Source organism: Triticum aestivum, chromosome 5D, assembly GCF_018294505.1.
Source record: "Triticum aestivum cultivar Chinese Spring chromosome 5D, IWGSC CS RefSeq v2.1, whole genome shotgun sequence".
Classification (NCBI taxonomy): Eukaryota; Viridiplantae; Streptophyta; class Magnoliopsida; order Poales; family Poaceae; genus Triticum; species Triticum aestivum.
The window spans coordinates 144,460,596-144,469,232 of NC_057808.1; positions in this window are offsets into that span (position 1 = coordinate 144,460,596).

Below are 8,637 nucleotides of genomic sequence, written 5' to 3' on the forward strand. Positions count from 1 at the left end.
TTGTATACGGTATTGATTGAATCCTCGACATCGTGGTTCATCCGATGAGATCATCGTGGAACATGTGGGAGCCAACATGGGTATCCAGATCCCGTTGTTGGTTATTGACCGGAGAGGCGTCTCGGTCATGTCTGCATGTCTCCCGAACCCATAGGGTCTACACACTTAATGTTTGGTGACGCTAGGGTTGTAGAGATATGAGTATGCGGAAACCCGAAAGTTGTTCGGAGTCCCGGATGAGATCCCAGACGTCACAAGGAGTTCCCGAATGGTCCGGAGGTGAAGAATTATATATAGGAAGTCCAGTTTCGGCCACCGGGAAAGTTTTGGGGGTTATCAGTATTGTACCGGGACCACCGGAAGGGTCCCGGGGGTCCACCGGGTGGGGCCACCTGTCCCGGAGGGCCCCATGGGCTGAAGTGGGAAGGGAACCAGCCCATAGTGGGCTGAGGCGCTCCCCATGGGACTCCCCCCTGCGCCTAGGGTTGGAAACCCTAGGGTGGGGGGGGGGGGCGCCCCACTTGACTTGGGGGGTAAGTTACCCCCCGAGCCGCCACCCCCCCATCCAGATGGGTTCTGGCCGGCGCCCCCCCTCCCAGGGGGCCTATATAAAGGGGGGGAGGGAGGGCAGTAGTATTACAACCTTGGGCGCCTCCCTCCTCCCCTGCTACACCTCTCCCTCTCACAGACGCTCGGCGAAGCCCTGCCGAGATCCCGCTACATCCACCACCACGCCGTCGTGCTGCTGGATCTCCATCAACCTCTCCTTCCCCCTTGCTGGATCAAGAAGGAGGAGACGTCGCTGCACCGTACGTGTGTTGAACGAGGAGGTGCCGTCCTTTCGGCACTCGGTCATCGGTGATTTGAATCACGGCGAGTACGACTCCGTCATCCACGTTCATTGGAACGCTTCCACTCGTGATCTACAAGGGTATGTAGATGCACTCCTTTCCCCTCGTTGCTAGGATACTCCATAGATGGATCTTGGTGAGCGTAGGAAAATTTTAAAATTCTGCTACGATCTCCAACAGTGGCATCATGAGCCAGGCCTATGCGTAGTTACTATGCACGAGTAGAACACAAAGCAGTTGTGGGCATTGATGTTGCCAATTCTTCTTGCCGCTACGAGTCTTATCTTGTTTCGGCGGCATTGTGGGATGAAGCGGCCCGGACCGACCTTACACGTACGCTTACGTGAGACAGGTTCCACCGACTGACATGCACTAGTTGCATAAGGTGGCTAGAGGGTGCCTGTCTCTCCTACTTTAGTCGGAATGGATTCGATGAAAAGGGTCCTTATGAAGGGTAAATAGAAATTGGCAAATCACGTTGTGGTCATACGTAGGTAAGAAACGTTCTTGCTAGAAACCTACAAACCACGTAAAAAACTTGCAACAACTATTAGAGGACGTCTAACTTGTTTTTGCAGCAAGTGATATATGTGATGTGATATGGCCAGAAGATGTGATGAATGATATATGTGATGTATGAGATTGTTCATATTCTTGTAATAGGAATCACGACTTGCATGTCGATGAGTATGACAACCGGCAGGAGCCATAGGAGTTGTCTTTATTATTTTGTATGACATGCGTGTCATTGAATAACGCCATGTAAATTGCTTTACTTTGTTGCTAAACGCGTTAGCCATAGAAGTAGAAGTAATCGTTGGCGTGACGACTTCATGAAGACACAATGATGGAGATCATGATGATGGAGATCATGGTGTCATGCCAGTGACGAAGATGATCATGGTGCCCCGAAGATGGAGATCAAATGAGCATAATGATATTGGCCATATAATGTCACTATTTTATTGCATGTGATGTTTATCATGTTTTTGCATCTTATTTGCTTAGAACGACGGTAGTAAGTAAGATGATCCCTTATGATAATTTCAAGAAAGTGTTCCCCCTAAGTGTGCACCGTTGCGAAGGTTCGTTGTTTCGAAGCACCACGTGATGATCGGGTGTGATAGATTCTAACGTTCGCATACAACGGGTGTTGACGAGCCTAGTATGTACAGACATGGCCTCAGAACACGTGCAATACACTTAGGTTGACTTGACGAGCCTAGCATGTACAAACATGGCCTCGGAACACGGAGGACCGAAAGGTCGAGCATGAGTCGTATAGAAGATACGATCAACATGGAGTTGTTCACCGATCTTGACTAGTCCGTCTCACGTGATGATCGGACACGGCCTAGTTAACTCGGATCATGTTTCACTTAGATGACTAGAGGGATGTCTATCTGAGTGGGAGTTCATTGAGTAATTTGATTAGGTGAACTTAATTATCATGAACTTAGTCTAAAATCTTTACACTATGTCTTGTAGATCAAATGGCCCACGTTGTCCTCAATTTCAACGCGTTCCTAGAGAAAACCAAGCTGAAAGATGATGGCAGCAACTATACGGACTGGGTCCGGAACCTGAGGATCATCCTCATAGCAGCCAAGAAATATTATGTCCTAGAAGCACCGCTAGGTGAAGGACCAATCCCAGAGAACCAAGACGTTATGAACGCTTGGCAGCAGCGTGCTGATGATTACTCCCTCGTTCAGTGTGGCATGCTTTACAGCTTAGAACCGGGTCTGCAAAAGCGTTTTGAAAAACATGGAGCATATGAGATGTTCGAGGAGCTGAAAATGGTTTTCCAAGCTCATGCCCGGGTCGAGAGATATGAAGTCTCCGACAAGTTCTTCAGCTGTAAAATGGAGGAGAATAGTTCTGTTAGTGAGCACATACTCAGAATGTCTGGGTTGCATAACCGCTTGTCTCAGCTGGGAGTCAATCTCCCGGATGACGCGGTCATTGACAGAATCCTCCAGTCGCTTCCACCAAGCTACAAGAGCTTTGTGATGAACTTCAATATGCAAGGGATGGAAAAGACAATTCCTGAGGTATATTCAATGCTGAAATCAGCGGAGGTGGAGATCAGAAAAGAACATCAAGTGTTGATGGTGAATAAAACCACTAAGTTCAAGAAGGGCAAGGGTAAGAAGAACTTCAAGAAGGACGGCAAGGGAGTTGCCGCACCCGGTAAGCCAGTTGCCGGGAAGAAGTTAAAGAATGGACCCAAGCCCGAGACTGAGTGCTTTTATTGCAAGGGAAGTGGTCACTGGAAGCGGAACTGCCCCAAATACTTAGCGGAGAAGAAGGCCGGCAACATCAAAGGTATATGTGATATACATGTAAGTGATGTGTACCTTACTAGTACTCGTAGTAGCTCCTGGGTATTTGATATCGGTGCGGTTGCTCATATTTGTAACTCAAAACAGGAACTACGGAATAAACGGAGACTGGCGAAGGACGAGGTGACGATGCGCGTCGGGAATGGTTCCAAGGTCGATGTGATCGCCGTCGGCACGCTACCTCTGCATCTACCTACGGGATTAGTTTTAAACCTCAATAATTGTTATTTAGTGCCAGCTTTGAGCATGAACATTGTATCTGGATCTTGTTTAACTCGAGATGGCTACTCATTTAAATCCGAGAATAATGGTTGTTCTATTTATATGAGAGATATGTTTTATGGTCATGCCCCGCTGGTTAATGGTTTATTCTTGATGAATCTCGAACGTGATGTTACACATATTCATAGTGTGAATACCAAAAGATGTAAAGTTGATAACGATAGTCCCACATACTTGTGGCACTGTCGCCTTGGTCACATTGGTGTCAAGCGCATGAAGAAGCTCCATGCAGATGGACTTTTGGAGTCTCTTGATTACGAATCATTTGACACGTGCGAACCATGCCTCATGGGTAAGATGACCAAGACTCCGTTCTCCGGAACAATGGAGCGAGCAACCAACTTATTGGAAATCATACATACCGATGTGTGCGGTCCAATGAGTGTTGAGGCTCGCGGAGGATATCGTTATGTTCTCACTCTCACTGATGACTTAAGTAGATATGGGTATGTCTACTTAATTAAACCACAAGTCTGAAACCTTTGAAAAGTTCAAGGAATTTCAAAGTGAGGTTGAGAATCAATGTGACAGGAAAATAAAATTCTTACGATCAGATCGTGGTGGAGAATATTTAAGTCACGAATTTGGTACACACTTAAGGAAATGTGGAATAGTTTGACAACTCACGCCGCCTGGAACACCTCAGAGAAACGGTGTGTCCGAACGTCGTAATCGCACTCTATTGGATATGGTGCGATCTATGATGTCTCTTACCGATTTACCGCACTCATTTTGGGGCTATGCTTTAGAGACTGCCGCATTCACTTTAAATAGGGCTCCGTCGAAATCCGTTGAGACGACACCGTATGAATTATGGTTTGGGAAGAAACCTAAGCTGTCGTTTCTAAAAGTTTGGGGATGCGATGCTTATGTCAAGAAACTTCAACCTGAAAAGCTCGAACCCAAGTCGGAGAAATGCGTCTTCATAGGATACCCTAAGGAAACTATTGGGTATACCTTCTACCTCAGATCCGAAGGCAAGATCTTCGTTGCCAAGAACGGGTCCTTTCCGGAGAAGGAGTTTCTCTCGAAAGAATTGAGTGGGAGGAAAGTGGATCTTGATGAGGTGATAGTCACCCCTTCCAAACCGGAAAGTAGCGCAGCGCAGGAAGATGTTCTTGTGGTGCCTACACCGACTGGGGAGGAAGTTAATGATGATGATCATGAAGCTTCGGATCAAGTCACTACTGAACTTCGTAGGTCCACAAGGACACGTTCCGCACCAGGGTGGTACGGCAACCCTATCCTGGAAATCATGTTGTTAGACAACGGTGAACCTTCGAACTATGAACAAGCAATGGCGGGCCCGGATTCCGACAAATGGCTAGAAGCCATGAAATCCGAGATAGGATCCATGTATGAAAACGAAGTATGGACTTTGACTGACTTGGCCGATGATCGGCGAGCCATAGAAAATAAATGGATCTTTAAGAAGAAGACAGACACGGATGGTAATGTGACCATCTATAAGGCTCGACTTGTTGCTAAGGGTTATCGACAAGTTCAAGGGGTTGACTACGATGAGACTTTCTCACCCGTAGCGAAGCTGAAGTCCGTCCGAATCATGTTAGCAATTGCCGCATACTATGATTATGAGATATGGCAGATGGACGTCAAAACGGCATTCCTTAACGGCTTCCTTAAGGAAGAGTTGTATATGATGCAGCCGGATGGTTTTGTCGATCCTAAGAATGCTAACAAAGTATGCAAGCTCCAGCGCTCAATCTATGGGCTGGTGCAAGCATCTCGGAGTTGGAACATTCGCTTTGATGAGATGATCAGAGCGTTTGGGTTTACACAGACTTATGGAGAAGCCTGTGTTTACAAGAAAGTGAGTGGGAGCTCTGTAGCATTTCTCATATTATATGTGGATGACATATTATTGATGGGAAATGATATAGAATTCTTGGAAAGTATAAAGGCCTATTTGAATAAGCGTTTTTCAATGAAGGACCTTGGAGAAGCTGCTTATATATTAGGCATCAAGATCTATAGAGATAGATCAAGACGCCTCATTGGTCTTTCACAGAGTACATACCTTGACAAGATATTGAAGAAGTTCAATATGGATCAGTCCAAGAAGGGGTTCTTGCCTGTATTGCAAGGTGTTCAGTTGAGCACGGCTCAATGCCCGACCACGGCATAAGATATAGAAAAGATGAGTGTCATCCCCTATGCCTCGACCATCGGGTCTATTATGTATGCCATGCTGTGTACCAGACCTGATGTAAACCTTGCCGTAAGTTTGGTAGGAAGGTACCAAAGTAATCCCGGCATGGAACACTGGACAGCGGTCAAGAATATCCTGAAGTACCTGAAGAGGACTAAGGATATGTTTCTCGTTTATGGAGGTGACGAAGAGCTCATCGTAAAGGGTTACGTCGACGCTAGCTTCGACACAGATCTGAATGACTCGAAGTCACAAACCGGATACGTGTATATTTTGAATGGAGGAGCAGTAAGCTGGTGCAGTTGCAAGCAAAGCATCGTGGCGGGATCTACATGTGAAGCGGAGTACATGGCAGCCTCGGAGGCAGCACAGGAAGCAGTCTGGATGAAGGAGTTCATTACCGACCTAGGGGTGATTCCCAATGCGTCGGGCCCGATGACTCTCTTCTGTGACAACACTGGAGCTATTGCCCTTGCGAAGGAGCCCAGGTTTCACAGGAAGACCAGGCATATCAAGCGTCGCTTCAACTCCATTCGTGAAAGTCTTCAAAATGGAGACATAGATATTTGTAAAGTACATACGGACCTGAATGTAGCAGATCCGTTGACTAAACCTCTCCCTAGAGCAAAACATGATCAACACCAGGATGCAATGGGTGTTCGATTCATCACAATGTAACTAGATTATTGACTCTAGTGCAAGTGGGAGACTATTGGAAATATGCCCTAGAGGCAATAATAAATGGTTATTATTATATTTCTTTGTTCATGATAATTGTCTATTGTTCATGCTATAATTGTATTATCCGAAAATCGTAATACATGTGTGAATACATAGACCACAACGTGTCCCTAGTAAGCCTCTAGTTGACTAGCTTGTTGATCAATAGATAGTCACGGTTTCCTGACTATGGACATTGGATGTCATTGATAACGGGATCACATCATTAGGAGAATGATGTGATGGACAAGACCCAATCCTAAGCATAGCATAAAAGATCGCGTAGTTTCGTTTGCTAGAGCTTTTCCGATGTCAAGTATCTTTTCCTTAGACCATGAGATCGTGCAACTCCCGGATACCGTAGGAGTGCTTTGGGTGCACCAAACGTCACAACGTAACTGGGTGACTATAAAGGTACACTACGGGTATCTCTGAAAGTGTCTGTTGGGTTGGCACGGATCGAGACTGGGATTTGTCACTCCGTGTGACGAAGAGGTATCTCTGGGCCCACTCGATAATGCATCATCGTAACGAACTCAATGTGACTAAGGCGTTAGTCATGCGATCATGCATTGCGGTACAAGTAAAGAGACTTGCCGGTAACGAGATTGAACAAGGTATTGGGATACCGACGATCGAATCTCGGGCAAGTAACATACTGATTAACAAAGGGAATTGTATACGGGATTGATTGAATCCTCGACATCGTGGTTCATCCGATGAGATCATCGTGGAACATGTGGGAGCCAACATGGGTATCCAGATCCCGTTGTTGGTTATTGACCAGAGAGGCGTCTCGGTCATGTCTGCATGTCTCCCGAACCCGTAGGGTCTACACACTTAAGGTTCGGTGACGCTAGGGTTGTAGAGATATGAGTATGCGGAAACCCGAAAGTTGTTTGGAGTCCCGGATGAGATCCCGGACGTCACGAGGAGTTCCGGAATGGTCCGGAGGTGAAGAATTATATATAGGAAATCCAGTTTCGGCCACCGGGAAAGTTTCAGGGGTTATCGGTATTGTACCGGGACCACCGGAAGGGTCCCGGGGGTCCACCGGGTGGGGCCACCTGTCCCGGAGGGCCCCATGGGCTGAAGTGGGAAGGGAACCAGCCCATAGTGGGCTGGGGCGCCCCCCATGGGCCTCCCCCCTGCGCCTAGGGTTGGAAACCCTAGGGTGGGGGGGCGCCCCACTTGACTTGGGGGGTAAGTTACCCCCCTGGCCGCCGCCCCCCCATCCAGATGGGTTCTGGCTGGCGCCCCCCCTCCCAGGGGGCCTATATAAAGGGGGGGAGGGAGGGCAGTAGTATTACAGCCTTGGGCGCCTCCCTCCTCCCCTGCTACACCTCTCCCTCTCGCAGACGCTCGGCGAAGCCCTGCCGAGATCCCGCTACATCCACCACCACGCCGTCGTGCTGCTGGATCTCCATCAACCTCTCATTCCCCCTTGCTGGATCAAGAAGGAGGAGACGTCGCTGCACCGTACGTGTGTTGAACGCGGAGGTGCCGTCCGTTCGGCACTCGGTCATCGGTGATTTGAATCACGGCGAGTACGACTCCGTCATCCACGTTCATTGGAACGCTTCCGCTCCCGATCTACAAGGGTATGTAGATGCACTCCTTTCCCCTCGTTGCTAGTATACTCCATAGATGGATCTTGGTGAGCGTAGGAAAATTTTAAAATTCTGCTACGATCTCCAACACTAGGCTATAGAGCTAGTCCAACTCTAGTGTGAAAATATTTGTACTAGGATATAGAGCTAGTTCAACTCTAGTGTAAAATTATTTGTACTAGGCTATAGAGCTAGTTCAACTCCAGTGTAAAATTATTTGTACAAATTTATAGAGCTAGTTCAACTCGAGTGTAAAATTATTTGAACTAGCTTATAGAGCGAGTTTTACTCTAGTGTGAAATTATTTTTACAAGCTTATAGAACTAGTTCAACTCTAGTGTACAATTATTTGAACTAGGCTATTGACCTAGTTCAACTCTATTGTTAAATTATCTTAACTAGCTTATAGAGCTAGTTCAACTCAAGTTAAAAAATATTTGTACTAGGCTATAGAGCTAGTTCAACTCTAGTGTAAAATTATTTGTACTAGGCTACAGACCTAGTTCAACTCTAGTGTAAAATTATTTGTACAAGCTTATAGATCTAGTTCAACTCTAGTGTAAAAATATTTGTACTATGCTATAGAGCTAGTTCAACTCTGGTGTAAAATTATTTGTACTAGGCTATAGAGCAAGTTCAACTCTAGTGTGAAATTATTT